General features: G+C 50.1%; 2 long non-coding RNA genes across 9 annotated transcripts; one reads left to right on the forward strand and one right to left on the reverse strand.

Moving 5' to 3' along the window:
* Positions 1-110: 110 nt before the first annotated feature.
* LOC144579575 (uncharacterized) lies at positions 111-15,723 on the reverse strand. Its single transcript, XR_013527499.1, has 3 exons — positions 15,579-15,723; positions 7,716-7,806; positions 111-6,776 (listed from the first exon to the last, which is right to left on the reverse strand). It is a non-coding gene; the product is annotated as an uncharacterized LOC144579575 (long non-coding RNA).
* On the forward strand, positions 15,563-27,538 carry LOC144579571 (uncharacterized). Of its 8 annotated transcripts, XR_013527496.1 has the most exons (6): positions 15,563-15,688; positions 16,117-16,655; positions 16,882-16,972; positions 18,936-19,053; positions 19,404-19,639; positions 19,848-22,221. It is a non-coding gene; the product is annotated as an uncharacterized LOC144579571 (long non-coding RNA). The 8 variants fall into 8 exon arrangements; XR_013527494.1 differs by lacking the exons at positions 19,404-19,639; positions 19,848-22,221 and adding an exon at positions 27,076-27,538; XR_013527495.1 differs by having other exon boundaries at positions 15,563-15,711; positions 19,404-22,221.
* The last annotated feature ends 216 nt before the right edge of the window (positions 27,539-27,754 follow it).

Below are 27,754 nucleotides of genomic sequence, written 5' to 3' on the forward strand. Positions count from 1 at the left end.
CCCGAGAAGCCCACTTGGTTGTCTACGATAAGAAATCATTTTGGATAAAAAGTGGCTTCCTCAGATCTGCAAGCCTCAAATCGAATGAGACATTTTGCTTTGGGGTCTGAACCTCTGCAAATAAGAAACGTCATCTGAAGGTAGAGGGGCTCTGGGGTCACCAGCCGTCCACCTAGAAAGAAGCCAGGTTTCCTCAGGGGTGCCCAGCGGAGCAGGTACCGGTCAACAGGGCGCGGGCTGCCAGAGAGGTCCCGGCCCGGAAGCGGGCACTGTTCCCAGCAGAGCTTCCCAGGACCCTGCTTGCGTTGTTTTACTCCGTTTCTGCTTCTAAGTGACTAAACAGACAGACCCCCCAATGCCCAGAGCATTTCCAGAGAGGACCGGCTTCACCGTTCCAATCAATTTTTTAAAAGGCGAAGTCTTCTGTAGCAGAAAGATTGCTAGCTGAGATTTCAGAAAAGATCCCTCCAACGCTCGCTCTGCCCTAAGGAACGTCTGTACGTTGTGGCGTCCAGAGTATGAGGTGCTTTCTCATCTTCCGTGAAGATGGGCTGGGAATGTAGCACCTTAGTTAAGGAGCCCCCTGTGGCTACACTGGCCCATCTTTATCCTCGCGCACACATGGCTTGGTGGGGGGCACCACCCTGGAAGCTGGGCTTCCCCTAACTCCTGGCACCCGTCTGCTTCCCTCCCACCATGCTGGCTCCATCAGGTCCCCTGGGCATCCTGTCCTCATCCTCCAAGCTGGGCCCTGGCCAGAGGAAGGTGGAATTTTGACTCACAAGGTCTGGGCTTTGCTACTTGGCAAAATGGAAAAATAAAGTACCCGTGAGAACTGCATGGTGGCCTCTGGGGGGCCGTGGCTCCTTTAACAATCTCAGAGACCTGGAGACCAGCCAAGCCCACGTGTGGATGAACACAAGTGCGACCTTCCCATGCTCTGACTCCTCTCGGCTGACTTTTAACCCGGCCCAGCAGGGTGCGGCGGTCCTCGTCACAAGCCGCAGAGTTCAGGGTTTCCTCACTGCCGCCACAGCCCAGTCATCTCCGTCCTGTTATTTTCCTGGGCTAAAGGTTCTGACCACCACGCATCTTCAAAACGAGTGTGAACGATGTTCCAATTTAGCCTCACAGCGTCGGGAGGGCTCCAGGCTCCAGGCGGGTCTCCTGGGACCATTTAAAACCATTATGCATGGGCAAGGTGCTGAGAAAGCTGCAGAAACACGTACTCACCAAGACACACGGCCACCGCGGCTCGGGAAGTGACCCAGCTTCGGAGAAACAGCCACGCTCATTCATTCACACGCCTGGGGGGAGGCCGCACTGCCCATCCCTCCCCGGAGTTTCTTTCGCTGTCGCTTTAGGTTTTGAACACAGGACACTGCACCTGTGATGTTAGGATCTGCAAAAACGCAGGCTTCTCCTCCGTCCTCAGGCAGAGAAGCAGAATTGGAAGGAAGTGCGGGCCGTGTGCGAGCACCTGACGATGTCGGGCTGGGACGCCAGCCTGGCCTGGAGCTGGACAGAGGCTGCTCGCAGACAAGGAGGCGGGACGGTGTGGCCATCTGCCCCTCTGTGTCTGCGACAGCACCTCTGGGTGGGACGCCTGGGGCTTTAGCGCCATGAGTGTGCAGGCCGAGGCTGGCGCATCTAGTCACATCCCTGCTGAGTTCTTGGTACTTCTCACCTTGGTGACGCTGCAGTCAGCACTGCCCGGGGACACGTAGAAGGAAGCCCACAGGTGAGGCTCCGGGGCACCTGCAGAGCTCCCTGGGAGCATCTCTGTGGCCTTCCCGTGAAGTGCCCTCACTGCCCACCTGCCTGCAGAGGCCCAGCTGAGGCCCTGGAGGGCCAGCTCCTGCTTCCATTCCTACAACACCTCGAAGTGTTCCTAACTCCACCACGGCCGGTCCTGCGGCTCGTCCCTCACCTGTGAGCAGCTCTGCACCTGCAGACACAGCCCAGCCCCAGGCCCTGACAAGCACAAGAAGGGGACGGGCAGACAGCTACACAACACCCATGGGCCCAGGCACCAGGCGTCCACCCCAGAGACTCCTCCCAGACAGGACCAGCCTAGCCGGGTCCCAGCTCCCAGAAGGCATGGAGGTTGCAGGGGCCCCTCCACACATGCACACGCACACACACGCCACCACACACACAATCCCAGATCACCAACATACACACCACACACATACATACGTCACATACATACCACACACATACACACGTCACACACACATACACACCATGTCACACACACACACACACACCACTCACAATCCCAGACCAACATACACACCAAAGACACCACAAATACACCACACCCACACCTCAAAACACACACCAGACACACATCATATACACATACCACACTCAACACAACCACACGCATACACCACACACACACACACACACATACACACCATACAGCAGCAACACACCACAACAACCACATACACAGTACACACACCATAAACATATACAATCATTTACACCACACGCACCACACATATCACATACCGTCAGCACACACCACACACCACTCACCACACCTACCCACACTCAGGTACACAGCTCACCACACACAGGCTCATGTGCACTCACACACATTCACACCACACACAGGCACTGCACACACACAGGCACCACACAAATACACACAGGCACCACATACAGGCTCACAGGCACTCACACACAGGCACCACACACACACACACAGGCACCGCACACATACACAACACACAGACACCACACGCAGGCTCACAGGCACTCACATATACACACCACACACAGGCACTGCACACATACAGGCACCACATACACACACAGGCACCACACACACACAGGCACTCACACACACACACAGGCACCACACGCAGGCTCACAGGCATTCACACATATTCACATCACACGCAGGCACTACATACACACAGGCACCGCACACACACAGACCAGACACACACACAGGCACCGTGCACACACACACAGGCACCACACACACACACAGGCACCGCACACACACACACAGGCACTCACACACACACACACAGGCACTCACACACACACACAGGCACTGCACACATACAGGCACAACACACAGGCACCACACAAATACACACAGGCACCACACGCAGGCTCACAGGCACTCACATATACACACAGGCACTGCACACATACAGGCACCACATGCACACACAGGCACCACACACACACACACAGGCACCACACGCAGGCTCACAGGCACTCACACATTCACATCACACACAGGCACTACATACACACAGGCACCACACACACACAGACACCAGACACACACACAGGCACTCACACACACACACAGGCACCACACGCAGGCTCACAGACACTCACACATATTCACATCACACACAGGCACCACATACACACAGGCACCGCACACACACAGGCACCACACACACACAGACACCAGACACACACAGGCACCGCACACACACACAGGCACCGCACACAGACACCAGACACACACACAGGCACCGCACACACACAGACACCAGACACACACACAGACACCAGACACACACACAGGCACCGCACACACACAGGCACCACACACACACACAGCACCATGACGCACACACACACAGCACCATGATGCACACACAGCACCATGACGCACACACACACAGCACCATGACGCACACACACAGGCACCAGACACACACAGAGCACCGTGACGCACACACACACAGCACCGTGACACGCACACAGCACCGTGACACACACACAGCACCATGACGCACACACACACAGCACCATGATGCACACACAGGCACCATGACACACACACACACAGGCACCAGACACACACACAGCACCATGACGCGCACACAGCACCATGACGCACACACACACAGCACCATGACGCACACACAGCACCCCCAACACACTCCTGCCCTTGACTGCCCTCTGCACAGTGTGACACTGGGGCCACTGGCCTGGACATCCCGAGGACACACATCTTTCAACGTTGGGCCCCAGGCCGACGAGAGGGTCAGTGTGGAGGGAGTGCCTGGCTCCCCGAGGGACCCTTGGCAGAGAGGGCCTGTGGTGGAAGCCCCTGCTCCTGGAGCGACCGAATCTGAGGCTGACCTCTAGCCCGGCCCCGTGCAAGGAGCAGCTCCACCACAGCGCCTGGCCTCCTCGTGAGCCTTGGGAGTTCCCACACAGGGTCCCCAAGGAGCAGCTGCACCATGAGGTCCAGAAGGCGGAAGCTGCAGGGAGAGGCCTGGCAGAGACCTCCAACTCCAGGCAGAGGCCATCCATCCTCCTCCCACTCCCAGGACCGGCCGAGGCGCTCCTGCCCTCCTGGGCCCACAGCAGCTTCAGACTCAGCTCAGCTGTGTACAGTCCTTGTACCACGGCGAATGTGCCTCGGTCTCTCCTCCATGACCCCTGACACACCCAGCACTGCAGCCACCACCTTCACCCCATGTGCACTCCTGGGTCCCGAGGAGACGGTGAGCTTCTCGAAGGGGCCCTACAGAAGTCTTCGGGGAACCCTTAGCTTACGGGGCCCGGTGCAGGCTGGGTTCCGAGAGGCGCCGCTGAGTGGCTCCTGCCCTGTGCAATTCCGCTGCAGAGATGGCGCTGCGGCCGGGGCTTTACATCTTCTGCCAGAAAGAAACACCACTCAGCTGCAGGTCCAAGGTTGGCCCGAGCACTGGGAAGGATGGTACAGGTGAACCTTGGGTCCAGGAAGGGACTCCTTTGGCTGTTTCTGGGGGACCAAAGCCCGACCCTCTCTGTTGGGACCCACAGAACTCAAGGTCATTCCCAGTGCTTTCCATTCCCACCATCACCCACAGCGATCTCTTCCCACCCCCCCGTTTTTGAATATTTTGACACCTGCTGGACAGTGAGAGTTTGATTCATTATAAATCTCTTCCACCCTTCGTCTGTTGTGGGAGTGTGCCACCTGTGAGCTTTGGGGAGTGAGAACCTTGTGGCAGTGTGCTGCTGATGCATGCCGGGTGTCTGTGTTAGACTGACTGGGCCTGTGCAGTGAGACACGGGTTCCAGTTTGGGGCACAAATCCATCAGTAATCCATGACTGATGCCTACATTCACGAAAATGAACTATGGTCATTATCTGCAACATGTGCCTTCCAAGGAGAATGTGGCTCCTCCCACTGCCCCACGGTCCAGGCCAGGGTGGTCTGAGCGTGGGAACCCCAGGCTGAGGGGAGTCCAGGACCGCCTCCCTCCTCTGGCTGCTGAGCAGGCTGGTGGATTCCGACTGGTTAGCAGAAGATTTGGAAGCGATTAGAGTTCTCAGCTGCTTTCTGGTCTTGGTGGTAAAGACCCAACCTGCAGGCTTCTCCACACTGACCCCAACTCCTCAGGAAGGAGGTCACGGTCAAGTCACATGAGGAAGCCTCTCGAAAGAGGTTAGAAGGGTGGGTTTTGTGAACGTCTCTGGTGAAGGCAGATGACACAAGTCTTTGAAAATGAACATTTATTTTCCTGGGAATTAAAGAAAACATGTCTTGGGAGGCTGAGGTGGGTAGATCATGAGGTCAAGAGATCGAGATCACCCCAGTCAACATGGTGAAACCCCATCTCTACTAAAAATACAAAAAATTAGCTGGGCATGGTGGCGCGTGCCTGTAATCCCAGCTACTCAGGAGGCTGAGGCAGGAGAATTGCCTGAACCCAGGAGGCGGAGGTTGCGGTGAGCCGAGATCGCGCCACTGCACTCCAGCCTGGGTAACAAGAGTGAAATTCCGTCTCCAAAAAAAAAAAAAAAAAAAAAAGAAAAGATGTCAAAAAAATTAGATTAACTGACAATACAGAAGCGCAGAAAAGCCACAGGAGCCCATGGGCACCAGCGCAGGGCAGTATCAGACAATGAAGTGAAATGAGCTGAGATGATGTAACAACTTAAGAGGGAGAAAGGAGCCCCAGCCCGCCTCGGCACTGCCATTCCTAGTTCTGACGAGAGAAATATGCTTCCTTCATGGGATATTGTGTTTTCGGTCAGTCTAGTAATGAAACTTGTAAAAACCCAGCACCGATCCAAATTTTAGCTAGGAAGCCTATTATTAAAATGGATAACACCGGCCTAATGCCTTCTAAGTTATGGGTACAGGAGATGATAAATCTCGAAAATTTGCATTGTATAAAAACGTTTTAGTAGATGGTTTTGTAGTCAGGAAGATTAGCGGACTCTTTGATTGGCTGCTACGGTGCAGAGGAATAAAGATAAATGCCGTATAATGCGTACGTGCCTCGAGGGAGGCGTTTGAAATGATGAACGGTTTCCCTGCACCGCTCACGAGCGTTTCCTTCTCATCGTCGCGTCCCACTTGCTGTTTGGAAGCTGAAGTACCAGCAGGTGAGCAGAAGGCAGGCCTGGGAGTGCAGCCATGGGCGTCCGAGTCTCGGCCATCTCCTCTGGCCACAGGAGACAGGGCTGACGGTGAGGGCCAGTGGCGGTTTCCATATGGGGGATTTTTCACAGTCTGTTCTTGGGAGGTCTGCACCCGAGCCCACTCACCTGTCTCTTCTTGGACCACCTGCCCGTGGGGCCTGGAGTCCCAAGCCCCCTCGCACAGACCTGGTTGGTGTGAGGACACTCTCCTGGCTGTGGCGTCAGTGGGAAGCCCTGAAGCACCCACTGCCGGAAGTGGCTGTAATTTCTCCGCTTGAAATGTGACCATATTGGTGTCCTTGCTGTTTCCCCCAGTCACTGTCGTTGGGCCATAAATGTGGATGACGTGGCGCTCGGTGACTAACGTCTGAGATGTAAAGGGGAAAGCCGGGGTAAGCCGGTAGCCTGCCTTTGTCCGAGTCCCAGGCGGTGCTGGGGGTAAGGCAGGCCCCTGGGAAGAAGCTGTAAGGGCATCCTCACTGTTCACACTCTGGAGGACGGGCACCTCCCTCGCCTCCCCTAGCCCTGGACCTGGCACTTAGTTGCAGGGGATGCCTGTCTCCCCGGCATCAGCCAGGCCGGGAGCCACTGCTCACACACTTCTGGGGCTCACCTTTTACAACCTCAGGTAATTATGCAGTGTTCAGTGGAAACTTCTTACATCTCTCTTCCCCACCCACCGACTCAGCTGTGAATTCCCGGTAGCGTAGTATCACCTCTTTTGCTGCGACCTCAGAACGCAGCTCAGAGGCTGAGCTCAGAGACTTGGGAGTGACTGCTAAGAAGTGTGGCATTTCTTTTCTCAGTGTGATAAAAAATATTCTGTAATTAATGATGATGATCACGCGACACTGTGAATCGACTAAAAACTACTGAATTGTGTGTTTTAAAATGGTGAATTTTACAGTATGTACATTATATCTCAACTGCAGAAAAAGAACGTTGTGCTAGTTCATTCCCACATGCTATCAAGATGTATTGAGACTGGGGTTATACAGAAGAGAGGCTTCATTGGCTCATGGATCTGTGGGCCGTACAGGCTTCTGCTTCTGGGGAGGCCTCAGGCAACTTACAATCATGGGAGGAGGTGAAAGGGAAGCAGGCACATACTCACATGGCCAGGAGGAGAGAGAGGGAACGGGAAATGCTGCATCCTTTCAGACAACCAGATGTCCCGAGAACTCCATCAGGAGACCAGCATGGGGGAGGTGCACCTTCGTGATTCAATCACCTCCCAGCAGGCCCCTCCTCCAACACCGGGAATTACAATTCAACACGAGATTTGGGTGGGGACACAGAACCAAACCTTATCAAATGTGCAGACGTTGGCTCCAGATCAGATGGGTTAGCCCCATGTCTCCCTGTTCTTTCTTCTGTGCTAAGCATAGCTATAAATTCTAGAAAAGATGCAAGAGACAAGTGAGATGGTAAGGAGAGGCAAGCTGGTTTGGTCTCTCATGTTCCCCCCAACCAGGAGAAGGAAACCAAGACCCAGAGCCTCCATAACCCTCACTTAGCCCCTCGCTCAGCGGCACGGGGTGGCCAGGCTAGACCCTGTCCTCCTTTGGACTCTGTGGAAGTGCCTCTGACACCACCTGGATGGGATTGATTTTGGTCCCTGTAGTAAACAAGCAGCAGGGTGGATGGGGAAGGCACTGCCTTTCCTTGCTGGGCCTGAGATACCCCATTCCACTGAAAGACAGATAAATCAGCAAAGCTGGCAGAGGAGACCCAGCTGCAAGGAGGGCCCTAGCCTGGGAAGCCTCCTCCTTCCCACATGCCCAAGACTCCCCTGCCACACACACACACACACACTCACACACAGACTAAGGCAACAGCAATACCTGTGGGGTGCCTCACCACAACTTCCCACTGGTAGACACCCAGGGGCCTAGGGAAACTCCTTCTTCCCTCTAAGGTGAAGAAGAACCAGTGTGAGCCTCACTGGAAGCAGATAAACCAAGAACATCAAAAGAACACAGCAGGTACACTGACAATGAAACTGTGATTGGAATTACCGCCAGGACCAACTTAAGCAGGTGACTGCCTGCTAATGTAAAAGATTAAGTGAAACCCAGATCTTTCTCTCATTACAGATAAAATGCCAGGAATACAATGGAAAATCACCCATCCCACTCATAACCAAGACAATCTCAATTTAAAGGAGAAAAGACAGTCAGCTGATAGCAATTCCAAGATGAATCAGAGGTTGGAATTTTCCGACAAGGATTTTAAAGCAGGCATAAACAATACCTCAGCATTTTATCACAAATGCTCTGGAAAGAAATAAAGAAAATAGCAGCAGCAAAATAGAAGTTATAAAAAAAGAACCAAAGAAGAAATATTAAACTGAAAATACAGAAAACAAATAAAAATACATGCTAGACAGGCTTAGAAATAGGGAACAGAACAAAACTTATGATCTTGAGGACGTAACAATAGAGTCCCCTAATCTGAACAATAGAGTCCCCTAAGAGAGGGACAATGGCTGAAAACAGCAGCAGACACAGCTCTGTGACCTGAGGGCCGCACTGATATCATCATAATCCCAGAGAAAATGAGAAAGAGGGGGGCTAAAAGACCATTTAAAAAAACTATGGTTGAAAGTTTTCAAAATGTGGCAGAAGATACAAACACATAGATCCGAGAATGTGGTCAACGCGGAAACAGACTGAAGGAAAATAAGTTCACACCAAGAGACATTGTAAGATTCTGAAACCTAAAGAAAAAATGTAAACGGGGCAGAGAGAAGCGACACGTCACCCACAGGGGAACACCGGCTTGAATGACAGTTTCTCATCTGTCACCATGGAGACCAGAAGAAGATGGCACCACGCTCTCAACTGCTGAAACAATTGTTAACCTGTGAGTTCTGTATCTTGCAAAACTCTCCTTCAGCGATGAAGTACGTATAAAAATGTTCTCAAAGGAAGAAAAGCTCAAAGAATCTGTCACTGACGAGACGTACCCTTGAAGCCTGGCTGAGCAAGTACTTCAGACGGAAAGGAAATGACACACGAAGGAACCTTGGGCATCAGGAGGGAACACAAGGGAAAGAGCAAAAGTGTGGGTAGAAGCAATAGACTTTCATTTTCCTAATTCACGAATCCTAGTTGATGATTAAAAATAACACCCTCTACTACCCAAGATAATGATATTTTAAAACAAGAAAGACAAAAGGAACTAAATAGAAAGTGAGATGCTCACACTTTACTTCACATGGTGAAATGCTGACACCAGTGGACTGTCAATAGTCACAGACAGGTATCAAAATACCCAGAGCAACCACTGCAAAAACAGCACGAAAGGTATACCAGAAACACTACAGATAAGTCGAGACCAAATCTTGAAATATGGGAAAGTCACTCAGAGGAAGGCAAGAAAAGGGAAGTAAAAATCTGACCAAAAGAAATAAACAGGAAAACAGCAAAACGTCAGGCAGGTACCAACCAACCAATGATCACCAGAAATGTAGATGGTTTAGAAACATACACCCAACAAGCACACACACAGATCTGCAGTGTGGATGTGGACACACACACACACACACACACACACACACTCCAATGATATGCTGCTTACAAGATACTCACTTTATAATCAATCATATAATTGAACTGAAAGAAAAAGGATAAAGATACACCATCCACTATACAGACAGCAATACAAAGCTAGAAAGCTATGGCCATAGTAATATCCGATAAAATAGACTAATGCCCAGAGAACTACTAGAGACAGTGAGAGACCTTATACAATAAAAAGATCCATCTCTTAGAAGACATGGTAACCCTGCATGTATGTACCATCAAACAGGGAAGCCTCAAAATACACAAAACAAAAACTGATGGAGCTGAAAAGAGAAGAACCTGTAAATATAGCTGGAGGCTTTACTACTGGCCTCTCAGCAGCTGAGAGAGCTGCTTATAGAAGCTTATAGAAGACCTGAAATAACAATCAAAACACAGGATATAATTGGCAAACATAGAATACCACGCAGTGACTACAGAACACGTATCATTTCTCAAGTGCTCAAGGAACATGCACCAAGACAGGTCACATCGTGGGTCATAAAACCTCAAAAATTGAAAGTGTCAACATCATACAGACTGTTCTGACCACGGAGGAGCCAAACTAGAAATAACAAAAATATGGCAACACGTGGAAATTAAACAAGACATTTCTAAGTAGTTCACAGGTTAAAGAGGAAGTCTCCGCCGGGCGCCGTGGCTCAAGCCTGTAATCCCAGCACTTTGGGAGGCTGAGGCGGGTGGATCATGAGGTCAAGAGATCAAGACCATCCTGGTCAACATGGAGAAACCCCGTCTCTACTAAAAACACAAAACATTAGCTGGGCATGGTGGCGTGTGCCTGTAATCCCAGCTACTTGGGAGGCTGAGGCAGGAGACTTGCCTGAACCCAGGAGGCGGAGGCTGCAGTGAGCCAAGGTTGCGCCATTGCACTCCAGCCTGGGTAACACGAGCGAAACTCGGTCTCAAAAAAAAAGATTAGTAGTCTCAAAAGCTTTATATATATGTATATGTATATAGTTTGTTTTGTTTCATTTTGAAACAAAAATGCAATATGTCAAAATTTGGGGGCTGCTATTGAATGAGTGCTGAGAACCATATTTATAAAACTAAACGCTTACATAAGAAATGAAGAAGCCTCTCACGCCAATGATCTCAGTTTCCGCCTCAAGTCGCCAGGGAAAATAACAAAGCAAAATAAACCCAAAACAAGCAGAAGGAAGGAAGGAATAAAGTGAAGAGCAAAAAAAAAAAATCAATGAAATTGAAAATGGAAAACAGACAAAAATCTGTGAAACAGAAAGATGTTTCTCTTAAAAAATCAGTTGATAATGTTCTATTCGGATTGAAGAAAAGGGAGTAGATATTAGTAATACCACAAGTGCAATGACCGTATCACTACCGAACCTGTAGCTTGTAAAGATGTGACATAGACACACGACTTAATTCTCATACATTGGACAATGTACGAGTTTAAAAAACTTTAAACTCGCCTAGATGAAATAGTCTAACTGGTCTAGAATCATTAAGTCAATTGAATTTGTCATAGAAAAGCTTCCAAAACGAAATATCCCAGCTTAAAGAGTTTCACAGAAGAATTTCACCAAGCACTTTAAGAATTAATGCTAGTTTGTTTTTGTTTTTGTTTTTGTTTTTGAGATGGAGTTTCGCTCTTGTTGCCCAGGCTGGAGTGCAATGGCGCGATCTTGGCTCACTGCAACCTTCGCCTCCTGGGTTCAGGCAATTCTCCTGCCTCCTGAGTAGCTGGGATTACAGGCACGCACCACCATGCCCAGATAATTTTTTGTATTTTTAGTAGAGACGGGGTTTCACCATGTTTACTAGGATGGTCTCGATCTCTTGACATCGTGATCCACCTGCCTCGGCCTCCCAAATAATTAATGCTAATTTTACACGATCTCTTCCAGAAAAGAGACAAGGAGGGTACACTTCCCAAAACAACATGAGGTCAGGATTACCTTCTTATCCTCCCGCTCCAAAAAAGGAAAAAGGAAAAAAAAAAAACTGTAGGGCAAAAATCTGTTATAAACTTAGATGCAAAATACTCAACAAAACATTAGCAAACTGAATTTAAAAACATGTAAACATTATACATTATGACTAAGTAGAATTTATTCCAGGTATGAGACATCTGAAAAATCTATCAATATAATCCAACATATTGACAAGCTATTGAAAAAGATCACGTGATTAAATCAATTAATGCAGAAAAAGCATTTAATAAAATACAATACCCAAGGGCTGGGTGAGGTGGCTCATGTCGGTAATCCCAGCACTTTGGGAGGCTGAGGCAGGTGGATCAGCTGAGGTTGGGGGACCAGCCTGACCAATGTGGAGAAAACTTGTCTGTACTAAAAATACAAAATTAGCTGGGCATGGCAGCCGGTGTCTATAATCCCAGGTGTTCAGGAGGCTGGGGCAGGAGAATCACTTCAACCTGAGAGGCAGAGGTTGCAGTGAGCCAAGATCATGCCATTGCACTCCAGCCTGGGCAACAACAGAGAGAAACTGTCCAAAAAAAAAAAAAAAAAAAAAAAAAACAAACCTCTCAGCAAGTTAGGAATAGGGAGATTACTTCTTGATAAAGAGCACATACAAAAAGCAGATAGCTAATATTTTCAGTGGTGAAACAACATGTTTTTCCTAAGATGGAGCACAAAGCAAAGATGCCCACTCTACTTTCTGTTTTTGAGGTGGAGTCTCACTCTGTTGCCCAGGCTAGAGTACAGTGGCACAATCTTGGCTCACCACAACCTCTGCCTCCTGTGTTCAAGCAATTCTCCTGCCTCGACCTCCCAACTAGCTGGCACTCTCACTACTCTTATTCAACATAGAACTGAAAGTTCTAACCACTGAAACAAGGCAAGAAAAAAAAGGATAGATTGGAAAGAAAGACATCAGAGTATGTCTATTTACAAATGACATGATTGCCTCTAAATAGGAAATCCCAAGAAATTCCTAGAATTAATGAGTTTGTCAAGGTTGTAGGATAAAATATCAACACAAAAAGTATTTGCAAATCTTTATACTAGCAAAGAACATGTGCAAACTGAAATTTAAAAACCACAATGCCAGTTATAATCACACAAAAGAAAATATTATATTTTGATATACACCAAATAGCATATTCAAAGACGACCTAAATAAATGAAGAGAGACACCACGTGCATGAACTGGAATACTTCCTATAGTAACTATGGAAGTAATTCCCATGAGCCCCCAATTGATTTTTAGGTTTAATTCAATGCCTGTCAAAATTTCAGTGAAGTGTCTTGTGTACATAGACAGCTATGCTTAAATTTATTTGGAAAGGCTCAGGCCCTAGGATAGCTAAGGCAATATTGACAGACTAATAAAAGCAATATTATGGCTTACTGTATCACTTCAGTAAACCAAACTATGATATTAACAACATACAGATCAACAGAATAAAAAAAAAAGAGCCAAGAAATAGACCCATACACGTGATTTTTGACCAAAATACAAGAGAAATTCAGTTGAGGAAGGATGGCCTTTCTGCCAAGGGTCCTTGAGCAAAAAATAACTGCCAAAAGCAATCTACAAATTCAATATAATTCCCATCAAAATATCATCATTCTTCACAGAACTAGAAAAACATCTTAACATTCATGTGGAACAAAAAAAGAGCCCACATAGCCACAGCAAGACTAAGCAAACAGAACAAATCTGGAGGCATCACATTACCTGACTTCAAACTATACTATAAGGCTACATTCACCCAAGCAGCATGGTACTGATGTAAAAATGGCACACAGACAAATGGAACAGAATGAGAACCCAGAAATAAAGCCAAATACTTACAGCCCATTGATCAATGATGAAGCAAACAAGAAGTGGGGAAAGGACAGCCTATTCAACAAAAGGTGCTGGGGTAATTGACAACACGTGTGGATCCTCATCTCACCTTACACAAAAATCAACTCAAGATGAATTAAATACTTACATCTAAGACTTGCGACCATAAAAATCCTATACAATAACATCAGAAAAGCTTTTATTTTTTGAGACAGAGTTTTGCTCTTATTACCCAGGCTGGAGTGCAATGGCACGATCTCAGCTCACCACAACCTCCGCCTCCTGGGTTCAGGCAATTCTCCTGCCTCAGCCTCCTGAGTAGCTGGGACTACAGGTGTGCACCACCATGCCCAGCTAATTTTTGCATTTTTAGTAGAGACGGTGTTTCACCTTGTTGACCAGGATGGTCTCGATCTCTTGACCTTGTGATCCACCTGCCTCGGCCTCCCAAAGTGCTGGGATTACAGGCGTGAGCCACTGCTCCCGGCCAGAAAAACTCTTTTAGACATTGGCTTTGGCAAAGACTTCAAGACCAGGAACCCAAAAACAAATGAAACAGAAACAAAGATAAATAGATGAAACTTAACTAAAAAGCTTCTACACAGCCAAGGAAATGATCAGCAGAGTAGACAGACAACTCAGTGAGAGAAACCTTCACATACTATGAATCCAGCAAGGAACCAACATCCAGAATGTACGAGAAACTCAAACCGAACAGCACAAAAAATACAAACAATCCCATCAAAAAGTGGGGTAAGGACACGAACAGATAGTTCTCAAAAGAAGGTATATAAATGGCCGACAAACATGAAAAAATGCTCAATGTCACGAATTATCAGAGAAATACAAATCAAAACCACAACGTAAAACCACCTTACTCCTGCGAGAATGGCCAGGATCAAAACATAAAATTAAAACTAAACACAGACGTCGGCATGGATGTGGTGAGAGAGGAGCATTTACACTGCTAGTGGGAATGTAATCCAGCAGTCACTGTGGAAAAGTGTGGAGATTCCGTAAAGAACCGAAAGCAGGTCGGCCATGTGGTTCAACAGTCCCGGCTCCTGGTACCTACCCAGAGGATAAGTCACACTTGCACATGCACGTTTATAGCAACACAATTGCAAAAATATGGAACCAGGCCAAGTGCCCATCAATCGACAAGCGTATAGAGAAAATGCGGTGTGTATACACACATACACCATGACATGCTACTCCACCATAAAAAGGACTGAATTAATGACATTCGTGCAACCTGGTTGGAACTGGAGACTTACTCTAAGTGAAATCACTCCAGAATGGAAAACCAGATATCATAGATTCTCACTCCTAAGTAGGAGCTAATCTATGAGGCTATAAAGGCACAAGAATGATACAGTGGACTTTGGGGACTTGAGGCAAAGGTTGGGAGCGGGTGAGAGATAAAAGACCACCCATTGCGTACAGGGTACGCTGCTCGGGTGCACCAGCGTGTCAGAAACCAGCACAAAACTTTTCCAAGTCACCAAACACCACCTGTTCCCCCCAAAACCTATTAAAATAAAAACAAATTGTAAAAACCATGAAACAACGATTTTAAGCTACACACTGTTTTATCTACATGTATTTCACTTCCATTTACTCAGTTGATTATCTTTGGCAGTTTATCTAGATTACTCATAAGAACATGACAAGAGATAAAGCCAGTCATCACTCCAGGTCGTTTTTCTGTTAACCGTTTTTATAGCATGAACGTTGAAGTTAAACATATGGGCGTTTGTACCGACAACTCAGAAAATCGGTTTTTATTAAACCAACAGTATCACCTGCCCCACACAGGCCACGGCGTCTCCTCCAGCTGTCTGTCTTCGTGGGGAGAGCCCAGACAGCAGCTGCCACCCTCGAGAGCCTTGTGAGACCAGCAGCCACTGAGCAGGTGTGTCTAGGACTCCTGAGCCAGTGAGCCGCCCCAGACCCCGCCCCTCCCCGCCCAGACCCCGCCCCTCCCCGCCCAGACACGCCCCTCCCCGCCCAGACCCCGCCCAGACCCCGCCCCCGCCCCCGCCCCCGCCCCCGCCCCAGCCGCCTGGCTTGAACCTGGATCAGTGGGGCTGGCCGGAGAGAAGGGAGCCTGGGCGACAAAAGTAGGGGGAGGCCGCATGGAAGGCCCCGGGAACACAGAACATCTCACAGGACTCACAACCTGTGAAGCACCTGCCTGGGGTCTGTGTGGCTGGCGCTTGGTTTCAACTCACTCTTCAGTATGCTGGGTCTTGCTGCCCCCTGGACTGCTGTTCTCTGCTGAAGCCATCCTCGTAGGGCAGGGGATTCTATTCAGATGCAAGTTTCTCTTTTTGTTCTTAGCAAAACAGTGTCCAGTGGCTCAGAGGCCCTGTCTTCAGCCGTGCAGAGTCCCACCCATAGCTGGAGCCTCTGTGGATGGGACTCTGCAGCCTCTCCTGGCCGTCCCATTGATTTGTGGCAGGGGCAGACATCTGAGGGGGCTCCCAGCACCGGGGCCTCCCCAGGAGCTGAGCAGTGCCCTGCAGGAGCAGAGCGCGATCTGCTTTACCGAAGGGAGTGGGGGACTTTCCCTGCTCTTCCTCACCCTCTCTCCCGCTCCGGGGCCAGCAGTTGGCACGTGGGTCCCTGGGCAGCTCCACGACTCCAGCATCCCGGAACCTTGTGGGTCCCGCTGTCCCTCCACTCTCCTTCCCTCCGCCCGGGCCCTGCAGCTCCTGGCTGGGATGCTCCTTCCTGCCTAAAACACTTGGAAGACACTTGCGGGAAAATCGTGCACTCATTGCATGGCAACCACCACGGGAGTTCTCCCCACAGAAAAGCAAATTAAAACCTGAGTCAAATAATTCCCGAGGGAAGAACCCACCCCGAGGAGCACACAGGTGAGCCGCCCGACTGGCCCTGGGGAATATGCGGTTCTGGGGGGGTCCCCAGCGAGGCTTTGGTGCCATGGCTCTGGCGCAGGAGTTCCTCTGAGCTGTTTCGGGCGCAGGGGCTTTCTTTCACTGACTGCATGCCAGGGAGGGATGTTGATTTTTGGGGACCACAGTGTCACCTGACAATCCAGGTGACGTGGCTCCTTCTCCAACGCCTTCTTGAAACCTGTAGAAGCTTCTCTGAGGCAGCGCGTGGTCTGGGAGCCAGAGAACCACAGGTGGGCTCCATGAGGAGTGCACGCCCGGGGAGGGAGGACAGACAGGTGAGGGAACTCGGGAAGGTGAGGGTGCAGGCCCACGCTGCAGGCCTCTTGCCTAGAACCCAGGGCCCACCCCCATCCCCCTCCTCTGTGCTGGGAGCCTGACCCTAGGCAGCTTCACCCCTATCCCCCTGATCCCCCTCTCTGGGTCCCTCCTGACCCTTCTGTCCGAGGCCCCCACCCAGGGCTCTGGTCCTCCCAACAGCTCCTTCAGAGCTGTAGGTCTCAGAATGAGTGCGTCTTTTTGCAAAATTCCACCTGCAGGGAGGCCCCAAGGCTAGCAGTGGCTGAGCAGCCCCCTTCCAGCCTCCTTGCTGAGGAAATGCCCCCTCCTGCCGCAGCCAGGAGACAAAGGAGCCCTGGGTGGCACTTGGTGTCAGGCATGTTCTAAGCCCCAGGCAAGCATCCTGAATGCCTGGCCAGTGGTTGGTGACAAAGGCTGAAGATATGGCTTGGGGCCATTCACCCCCCATCAGAAACAAAACCTCCCAGGCCACCCACAGCCCACGAGGGGCCATCAGGAGAGGCCCTGGAGCCTGGGTCCAGCCAGGGGCTGTGCGGAAGCTGCTGGAGACCCCCTTGCTGTGTTGCTGGCGCAGAGTCTAGTCACCCTCTGCAGCCCTGTGGTCTGAGGGGCCTCCCTGCCAGAGTCAGTGTCAGCCTCCAGGATCTGGGTCCCACCCCTCGCCATGTGTCCCCCCAGCTTCCCAGCTCCATGTCTGCCAGGTCCAGCTCCTCAGTCCAGCTCCCTCAAGCACCGCACACAGGGGTAGCCCCACTGCTAAGGCAACCCTGCCCCCACCTCTGGCATACACCCCCTTGGCCCTCAAGGTATCCTGCAGTGCTGACCTCATCCTTCTCATCTTCAAGTGAGAAACTTTTTCCTCTGCCCCACTCAGACCATCTGTCTCTTTCTCTGGACAATGTCCGAGCCTGCCCTGGATCGACACAGAGGCTGTGCCTGTCTGTGCCCCAGCCCAGGACCCAGGCCCGGCCTCTGGCCTCTGCCTTTGAATGTTCCCTCTGGCTGCAGCAAGGTGCGGCTGCCCAGAGATAGGCCCTTGGGTGAGGAGCGTCTGAGGCTTTGGGACCTGGGTTCTGAGAGCTTTTCCTCCCAGGCTGCTCAGCGAACTTGCTGGCACGTAATTAATCCCTAATATCCTACAAGCTAAATCTCATTATTGTCTTTACAAGAGCCAATATGTACACATTGATAGCCATGCCTATTACATCTTAGCATTCCGACTAAATGTCTGAAACATATTTTGGGAGAAAGCATAAAATTGCTTATTTTATTGAGCCAACCAATTAGAACAAGTCAGGCCGTTTTATGAAGACGCAGCACTGAGGGGCCCAGGCAAACCTTCCTCTCATCCCCGAGGAGGGCTCGTTCACAAAATTGGCAGATCCACAACACGTGGGATTCTTCTCCAGGAAATTCAAATTTCATTTTCCCCAATAGGTCAATTTTCCACGATTAGAAAAGAGTGAGGACGATCATTTTAAGCACTTTTTCCTGCCCTTCCATGGGGACAGTAGAAAGAACATTTGCCCAAAGCACATGGATCTTTTCCCTCCGTAAACATAAAAAAAAAATGAAGAAGAAGAATAAAGAGAAACAGGAAGAGACAGAATTTCCTGCCATTTTGGCAAGACTGCAATTTCATTCTTAACCCCTCTGAGAATTAACATGAGGCTGGAACCTTGAAAGCTAAGGGCCCCCACGTGCCTCAACCCAGGAAAACCAGGAACACTTGTAAGCTCTCTCGGGAGCCTCTCAAATGCTGGTTGTTATAATTAGGGAAATAATTAAGACAATTTGGAAAGGGTATACAACATGATGAGTTAACAGCTGCCACGGGGAGCCCGTGTACATTGGGGTTACAACAGCGTGTTCATGGGGAGAGGGCAGCTCTGGGAGACGCAAGGGAAGGAGCTCCCCATTTCCCTGCTCACCCCACATCAGGCTTCTCCAGAAAACTCCAAACTAGAGCAGGTGGCGAAGTTTAGCTGGCAGATCTGGCACAGGGACGAGGCTCTGGAAGTGTGAATCACAGCGGCAGCGAGGTCCTCTCCTGCGTCCGGTAGGTCAGGGGAGTCCCTGGGAAGGTTGTTGAGGGAGATCCGGAGGCCAAGCCAAAGGGAACAGCCAAGTCAAGAAAGTGTGTCCCCGGAGTCTGGGGGGGATGTCGAAGGCCTGTCGCCGTGGGTCCCAAGTGTCAAGAGGCTTGGATGGCACCGGATGGGGCCAGCCCTTCTGGTCGGTGGTCTCATCTGGCTCCTCCATTTTACCTCCTGCCAGGGGCAGGCATCACTCTGTCCTGCAGATGCTGAAACCCTGGCCTCAGGGCTGAGTGGCCTAGTTCAAGCACATACGCACAGGGCAGGGAGGAAACTGGTGCCCCAGCCTGCAGCAAGGTCTTCTTTCACACAGCAGGTCAGGCACCTTTCTCGGCTCCAGGCTCCATGATCTGTGCGCCTTGTTCCCGCCAGCAGGGAGTCTTGACGCGGTGGCAGCCGGGAGCTTCCCACGTGCTCTGGAGCCGCCTCCCCTGTGCAGTGATGGAGTCTTTGTCCCCAGCCACAGGGCATCCTCTGCTAAGTGACATCTAAGGGTGGGACCCTGTGGAGGCTGCTGGAGCATCAGGAAGCCCCCAGGGACCCCGGAAGGTGGGCACAGTTCCCAGCCACCTGCCCAGGCAGGGCTTCAGCACTGGAGCTGGGTAGGGTGAGAATGTGTTGTTGTGTTGGAGAGACCTTGGACCCAACGTGGGACGAAGACCCAGGACTCGGAGAAAGGGGGAGGCAGGAGGCGGGAGGCAGCCCCTGCCCTTCCCCCGTGGAGAGGCATCTCTTCCCCTGTTTTCCTTTAATGCAGGCATTTACAAGGAAGAGCTTAGTGAAGTTTGACTTACATTTGCAAATGAAACAAGGCGGAGGTCACTCACGAGATCAGCCTGGCTTTGTCCTCTCAGGGTTCCTCAGGCCTGGGCCCCATTTTAATCCACCTTAATAGCTCTCGACACCCATGACACCCAATGGGAAAATGCTACAGAGAAACGCCCTTTACCTCGGCAAGGGTCTGTCAGCTCCCTGTGCAGGGGGTGAAAGAAGATACGTTACATCTTTTTTAGGAAAAAGGAAGTACAAATCCCCACTGGAGGAGGATGAGAAGCCTTCAGAGCAGAAAGAGCATAAAAGTGGGGCTAGGATACATAAAACACTCACGTAGGAGAGGGGATGCCCCAGAGCCAGGGGAAGAACGGGCCAGGCCGGTGTAGAAGGTGCTGGGAACATCGGTTTTTCAAACAGAAAAAAAGCCACATTGATCTCTATCTTAAGTCACATAGGAAAGCCAATTCCAAGGGAGTTAAGGACTCGTTTATTGAAAGTAAAATTTTAAGACACTTAGAAGAAAATATGGGATTGTAACTTTATGACCTTGAGTTAGAAAAGGAGTGTTGATCGAGACCCAGAAACCCAAGCCATAAAGGCAACAATCGGTTAATTCAACCACGTTAAATTTTACATTTCTGTGACGTAAGATCCGTCGTAAAAGCTGGAGAGCTGCAGGCCCGCAGAAGGTATCGCAGTGCATGGAGGGGTTGTGGTGTGATATTCAGAATGTATTTAACCCCCCACAAGGAAGAACAGTCGACAAGCAGCTAAACAAAACTGTGCAGGAAGGTTGGGAAGAAAGGTTTCACAGAAAGGGGCAAAAGTCAGGACCAGTGACAGGTAGACAGTTGTGAACACAGGAGTGATCAGGAAACAGAAACATTCAGGCGAAATCCTGCACCGTCCCCTGCATCCAGTTACCAGCATTGTAAACAGCTGCCCACAGCAGCGCTGGTGAGATGGGGACACAGGGTCCTGATCACTGGTTGGGGACAGGGACCAGTAAGTCCGCCATTCACAGGAGCTCCTGCAAATAACGGCACATGTCCTGTGACCCAGAATTCTTTCCCCTAGCCTTACGCCTAGGGAAGGTTTTGGCCACGCACAGAAAAAGCCCGAAGCCACGTCAAACGAAGCATTGCTTTAATGGTACGGAAGTTTAGCACCGGCCTAAAGGTTCAGCAGCACGAGTTGAGGATACTACTCGCGAGAATGAATTAGGAAGAGCTGGGTCTGCTAACACGGATAAGTTTCAAAAGTCACGTTGACTGAGAAGGCGCAGAATGATTTGTCCTGCAAAACATGACTTTATAAGGTGCAGAATGTGCAGGATGGCATTCAGTGCTGAGCAGGGACATGTGCCCACGTGCAAGGCTGATATGGAAGGTGTGAGAGGTTGACAGACACATGGTTTGGGAGAGTGGCCCCTGCTGTTGGGAGTGGCTTCAGTGGCACAGCAGGAGCGTGTGTAAAAGGAAGTAGAACAAAATGGGAAATGACTTTATTCTCATAAAATTATGAGGTCTAGGCCGGGCATGGTGGCTTATGGCTGTCATTCCAGCACTATGGGAGGCTGAGCCAGGCGGATCACCTGAGGTCAGGAGTTCAAGACCAGCCTGGTCAACATAGCAAAAATCCCATCTCTACTAAAAATAAAACATTTGCCAGGCATAGAGGCATGTGCCTATAATCCCAGCTACCCAGGAGGCTGCGGCAGGGAGAATTGCTTAAACCCAGGAGGCAGAGGTTGCAGTGAGCCAAGATTGCTGTACTCAAGCCTGGGTGACAAGAACAACACTCAGTCTCAAAAAGTAAAAAAAATTAGGTCTAAACACAGAAAAGCCTGAGCTGGTGTGTGGCTCTGTGGTGATGAGAGGGCTGTGGGCTTCCCCACTCCCTGCTCCATCCTTTTTGAACAACTGCTGTTCTCAAGCTTACCTCATGTAACAGGGTGGCTGCTGATGTTCCTGCAATCTCATCTCTACTCCAGGCCAATAGTTGAAGAAGTGGAAGAGGATGAAAGGATGCTCCTTTCCCTTTGAGCAGCATTTCCAAAAATCCCCCACAGGGAGGCTTTCATCTCCATCTCTCAAGGCCACACCTGCAAGGGTGGCTAGGCCAATGCTCTGTTAGTGGAAAGTGCTTTTGTTCAGAGTAAACTCAGGATTTTGTTGCTGAAGAGGAAGGATTGGGTGGAAGGCAGGCCCTGCTCCATGGTTACCTGTCTGGCGTGGGGAAGGATCTGGAATGCTGGAGGGGCAGGAGGGTTTTCACTTGTATATAAGTTTATTTTTTGGAAAAAAAAATCAGAAACATGGACAATTTTGAAATTTTATTAAAAAGCGAAGAGTGTACACTGTTCTCTATTTTTTGTTTGAAATAGTTCATAAGAAAAAGTGAAATAGAAAATGCATATGCATCGACTTTATTAATGATATGCAATGACCCATTAATTTATAACAATCAAATACCAACTAAATATTAAAATTCACTCTCCCTGGAAAAGAAATCAAGGCTGTCCTTTTCTTAAAAAGTGGAAACCCTCCCAGCTCTGCAATATATTGAACAATTTGTTTAGCTTTATTCTCAGCCAGACGTGTCTTTCCTTCTTTCTCCTGGTTTCTTAAGGGCCTTTCCTTGTGTGTTTCCCAATGGAAAGCGACTTTCTCCCGTCCTGACCATCTGCCAGTGCAACCTTCCGTCTCGGGTTGCCCATGGACCTCCAAACATAGGCTCACGGGCTCCTTGCAGCTGTGCCTGCTTGGCACCTGCTCACGTTAAACAGCAGCACTAGCTTTTTTTTTTTTTTTTTTTTGAGACAAGAGTGTCACTCCGTCGCCAGGCGCCAGGCTGGAGTGCAGTGACGTAATCTCGGCTCACTGCATCCTCTGCCTCCCGGGTTCAAGCAATTCTCCTGCCTCAGTCTCCCGAGTAGTTGGGACTACAGGCGCACACCACCATGCCCAGTAGCACTAGCTTTTATGTACCTGCTGCCAGCAGGTCCACCTGAGCACCTGGGCCTGGCACTCTTAGAACCCTCTAAGCTGCAGCCCTCATGTCTGGTCACGAGCACGGTTTGCCAGGCCAAGCTGACACGGGTGTGGCGTAAATCACAGGAATGTAAGGGGCACGTCCTCACGGACCTTGTCCATAGCGGAAGAGACGATAGACCCGTGTAAACGTCTTAACGTGTTTATGCCAGCGATCCTTTGCAAACTGCTTGGTGGCACGGAAACATAAGCACGCCTCCCGCGGCGGGTCCTGCCCGACGTCCCTCCTGGTGCCCGCGTCCGCTTCGTCTCTCGCTTTCATCCGTTATTTCTCTCTTTATCGACTGTATTTCCTCCAGATCTGCTGACTGGCCCTTCGTTATGCATTTCTGCCAAAGACGCTCTGGATTTCAGACTCTTCAAATCATTTCCAAACGTGAAACTGAAAACCAACTGCCTGAAGCCTGAGCGTCTCCGAGGAGGAGTTAATTTCAGGCAGAGGGAGGGCTGGGAGTGGCCCCGACTGGTCCTGACTCCCACCCATGCCATCCGGGGGGGACTGGCAGCCAAGGTACATGCGCTCTGGCCTCACCTCTGCCCCATCTCCGCACGTACCTGGTACCCTTTTCAGGAACGGAGGCACCTCCCCGGGGCCAGGAGGGGCCATGCAAAGAGGAACCAACCATTCCCGAGGTTTCTGCACCGAGGCAGGGAAGGGGGAGGCCAGAACCATCTCGAGCTGAGTGTCCCTGACTGCCACTTCACGACTGTCATCCTGGGCCAGCCTCGGGAAAGGGGTCCCACAGCTGAGAATCTAGGAAATCAGCAGCTGGCTGTAAATAAGCTGACGATAAACAATTAAATGCAAAGCGCTCCTTCCAGCTCCCTGATCACCCCCGAAAGGTGAAATCGCCAGTCTTTGCAGGAAAGAAATTAGCATTAATAAGATAAAACTGTATTTGGGATAACTGACAGTTTGATGAATGTGCTGAGAGGATTGGCCGTGATGCATTTGATGGATAATATTTTGGGTTGCCTCAGGTTGCATTTAATTGTTCCTTCTTCGTTCTCGGTTTTAGTTAAGTGAAATAGAAAACCCCGGCGATGCTGGAATTTATCTTTCAGGAGGCAGATGCACAGCTTAATTATCAGTCCGGGCTGACAGCCTCTCCGTCTGTGCGCAGGGCAGCGGGGGATGTGGACCGAGCTCTCTGCGTCTCATTTCTCTCCGCCCCTCTGGACCACACGTGCTGCCTGAAGGCAGATGTGCCGTCTCCCAGTGGGGCCTCCCTTCCCTCGCCCCTGTGCTGAGGTGGGCTGAGGCCTCCACGGAGAGAGAGAGATGAGGTACCAGGTCCACATGCACCTGCTCGCCCTCAGCGGGCGTCCGATTTCCCTTCACAGGAAGAGCCCGAAGGTCAGCTGGTGGATTAACTCTGGCAGAGAGGACCCCGAGTTGAGATTCCAGAACTCTGTCCTCAGCTATGTTTTGGGGTTAAGCTGGTGGTCTAAATCCACTTCCAGACTTCTCTCCATCCCGCTTTCTTCTTTCCCTGTGGGGATGCAAATGCCCCCAGAGGTGGGGGGTGCTACACCAGGCTGTACCTGCAGGAGCCGCATGCCCTCACCCGATGAGCCCTTCCAAACCCTCTGGTCCCCAGTGTTCTCACAGGGAGGCTGCTGGGACCCTCCTCTCCACGCTATTGGGACCACCTGTAGCTGCACCCCAAATCACAGCCCTCCTAGTCTGTTTCCTTGTCTTTCACTCCAGGCTGAGGTCACTGACCACGTGGTTGTACCAGGGCTGACATCTTTGTCCCTGCCTAAATGTTCACCTATTTGAAGGAAAGGACCATCACCATCACCAGCATCATCATTGCCATCACCATCACCCTCATGACCATCACCCCATCCTCATCACCATGATCACCATCACCACCATCACCACTATTACCACGATTACCATTACCATCACCTATTTGAAGGAAAGGACCATCACCATCACCAGCATCATCATTGCCATCACCATCACCCTCATGACCATCACCCCATCCTCATCACCATGATCACCATCACCACCATCACCACTATTACCACGATTACCATTACCATCACCTATTTGAAGGAAAGGACCATGTCCACCACCTCTAGCCTTGAGGCCCCATGGGTGCTTGAAAGAGAGGGGTGAGGGCTGCTTGAGTGAATGAGCCGAGTCTCCCATGGGCAGGCTCTTCAGGAACAAGAGTCACCCAGAGGGAAAGGCTGACCTGCACCAAGACAGATGCCAGGCCACGGCACACAGAGGCACCTGCCTTGCGCCGGAAACACGGCACAGGAATGAGCCCTCGCTGGAGAGGAGAGGGCATGGGAGCTGGAGGCCGGGGCCTGGGGACCGAGCCTGCCAAGGACCCATTGAAGGGTGGTGACATGTCAGAGGGTGGAAATCAGGATCTGCATGTTTGCAAAGGACCTTGGATGGAGAGAGAACATAACGATAAAAGGAATGGCAAAGCCTAATGACCTTCGCACCGTCCTGTGAAAATGTACCAACGCTCCACAATGATTAGCCAACTCGGAAGCAATTCCAAATGGAATTCCAGCGTCCTGCATGGACGTGTGTTCGATTTGGCTAAAATTATCTTAACTTCGTGTGACAAAATATATGTCTGAAGTAATTAAGAAACCTGTGAAGAAGAAACTTGAGATGGATCCTGCCTTAGCGAAATGCCAGCTGTTGTAATCAGAACGATTGCAGAGGAATGGACAGAACAGCGCTGAATGGAGAGGCCGGGAGAGACCCAGCATGCCTGGAAGCTGAGTATATGAAAACCGTAGGGCTTTGACTCTGTGGGAAAGAAGATGCTTTTCATAACCATCTGAGCTGACCATCCACCTGGCCGGGGGTAGGCAAAGAAAATGGGGCTTCTGGTCACGTCAGATACATAAAATTCTAACTATTACAAGGTAATAAAAGAAGGAAATCTTAGAAGAAAATGAAAATACATATAGCCTGTGGCTTGCACAATTTTTTCTTTTTTTTGTTTTTTGAGATAGAGTCTCACTCTGTCACCCAGGCTGCAGTGCAGTGGCATGATCTTGGCTCACTGCAACCTCTGCCTCCCCAGTTCAAGGAATTCTTTGCCCAGGCTGCCATCACTGGCTGCGTGGCTGTGCCCAGGCACAGCTGACCGTGCTTAGTAGAACCATGTCTGTTTCACTCACTTGTGTCCCCAGCTCCCCCCTGAGGCCTGGCCTATCAAAGTGACTTCCCCTCCCTCCTCCCTCCTGAGTAGCTGAGATTGCAAGCCACCACGCCCAGCTAATTTTTGTATTTTTAGTAGAGACAGGGGTTCACCATGTTGGCCAGACTGGTCTTGAACCCCTGACCTCCTGATTCACCCACCTCAGCCTCCCAAAGTGCTGGGATTATAGGCGTGTGCCACTGTGCCTGGCTGCACAAATGTTTTAAACCAATGTTAGTTACTAGGAAGCTACTAATGGAAAAATATATACACAGAGAAACACACGTAAGTACTTTTAAACTAACATCCAGCAAAAAAGCCAGAAGCAGAGCCGGAAGTAAAAATCATAGAAAGGTGTTTCACAGCGTAGGGTGCGGTTACAGGGCTAACAGCCACGGCGCACAAGGAGCTTATACAAATTGATGTTTTAGGGAGGGAGACAACTTGAAAATTAAGCAAAACACATGAGTACACACTTACTAGAAAATTACCAAATGGCCAAAATGGTAGCAAAAGTCACAGAAAGTTACATGTAGCCAGAAAACGCAAATTATTTTAATAAGGAGATACCAGTTTTCACCTCTCAGGCAGAGAAATACAAAAGCAACGCCTTTTCCGGGAGGTGTGAAGGAAGAACATTCTTTGACCATGGCCGGAAATGCGAGTGGCACCTGCTCTTTCGGAAGGAGGGATTTGAAGCACAACGACAGGCATCCTTCGGTCCCGTGGGGCTCTGCTTCTCAGACCCCTGCTGTTGCCCAGATCAGGGATACTCAAGTGGCGGTGACAGAACGGTGTGATGTTCGCACGTCACCCAGACACACCCACACCCTCCTGGGCCCGTCGGTCATCTCCAGCTTCCTCACAGGACCTGATATGACATAAACACTGTGGAAATTGTGTTAAAACTCTATGATTTTTTTTTTATTGTTGTAGTGTTCATTTTTATTGATTTTTTCCCGAATGTTTTTTTTAGCCGAAGTTGGTTGAATCACGGACACAGAAGCCAGAGATGCAGAGGGTGCACGGTGCCCAGCACACCGGCCCAGCCTTCCCATCCCGAGTCTCCATCTGCAGAAATCAGCGCAGCCCCCGGTGGGCAGGAGTATCACTGCGGCCGCACAGTTCACAGCGGCAGGAAACGTCCTTGGCCCAGAGTGTCCCCCAGCACTGGACACAGGATGCCAAGGCCTTCGCGGCCGCCTGGGAGCAAGGGGGGTTACGCTGTGTGTTGGGTAAGAAGAGTAAGACTCAGAAAAAACGCACACAGGCCTCTAACTTTGCTACGCAATTATAAACAGACCCAATCCGTAATACGTTTTGGGTACTGAACCCTCCTGCACGCACTTCAGACCCCAGTGCATACGCACAAACAAAAATAGTGCGCAATTATGTACAATAAAGGTTAGGATGTGGGATATTATCCCATTCAGTGAGTGTCTGTGGTGTGTGTGTGATGAGTGTGTGTGTGTCTGTGTGTGTGTCAGATGTATTTTGTGTGTGGTGTGTGTGGTATATTTTGTGTGTAATGTGTGGTGTATGTGTTTTGCATGTGGTGTGGTGTGTGGGGTGCATTCTGTGTGCAATATATGGTGTGTGTGATGAGTGTGTGTGTGTGTGTGATGTATTTTGTGTGTGGTATGTGGTATATTTTG

This window comes from Callithrix jacchus, chromosome 1 (assembly GCF_049354715.1).
Source record: "Callithrix jacchus isolate 240 chromosome 1, calJac240_pri, whole genome shotgun sequence".
In the NCBI taxonomy this organism is placed as follows: Eukaryota; Metazoa; Chordata; class Mammalia; order Primates; family Cebidae; genus Callithrix; species Callithrix jacchus.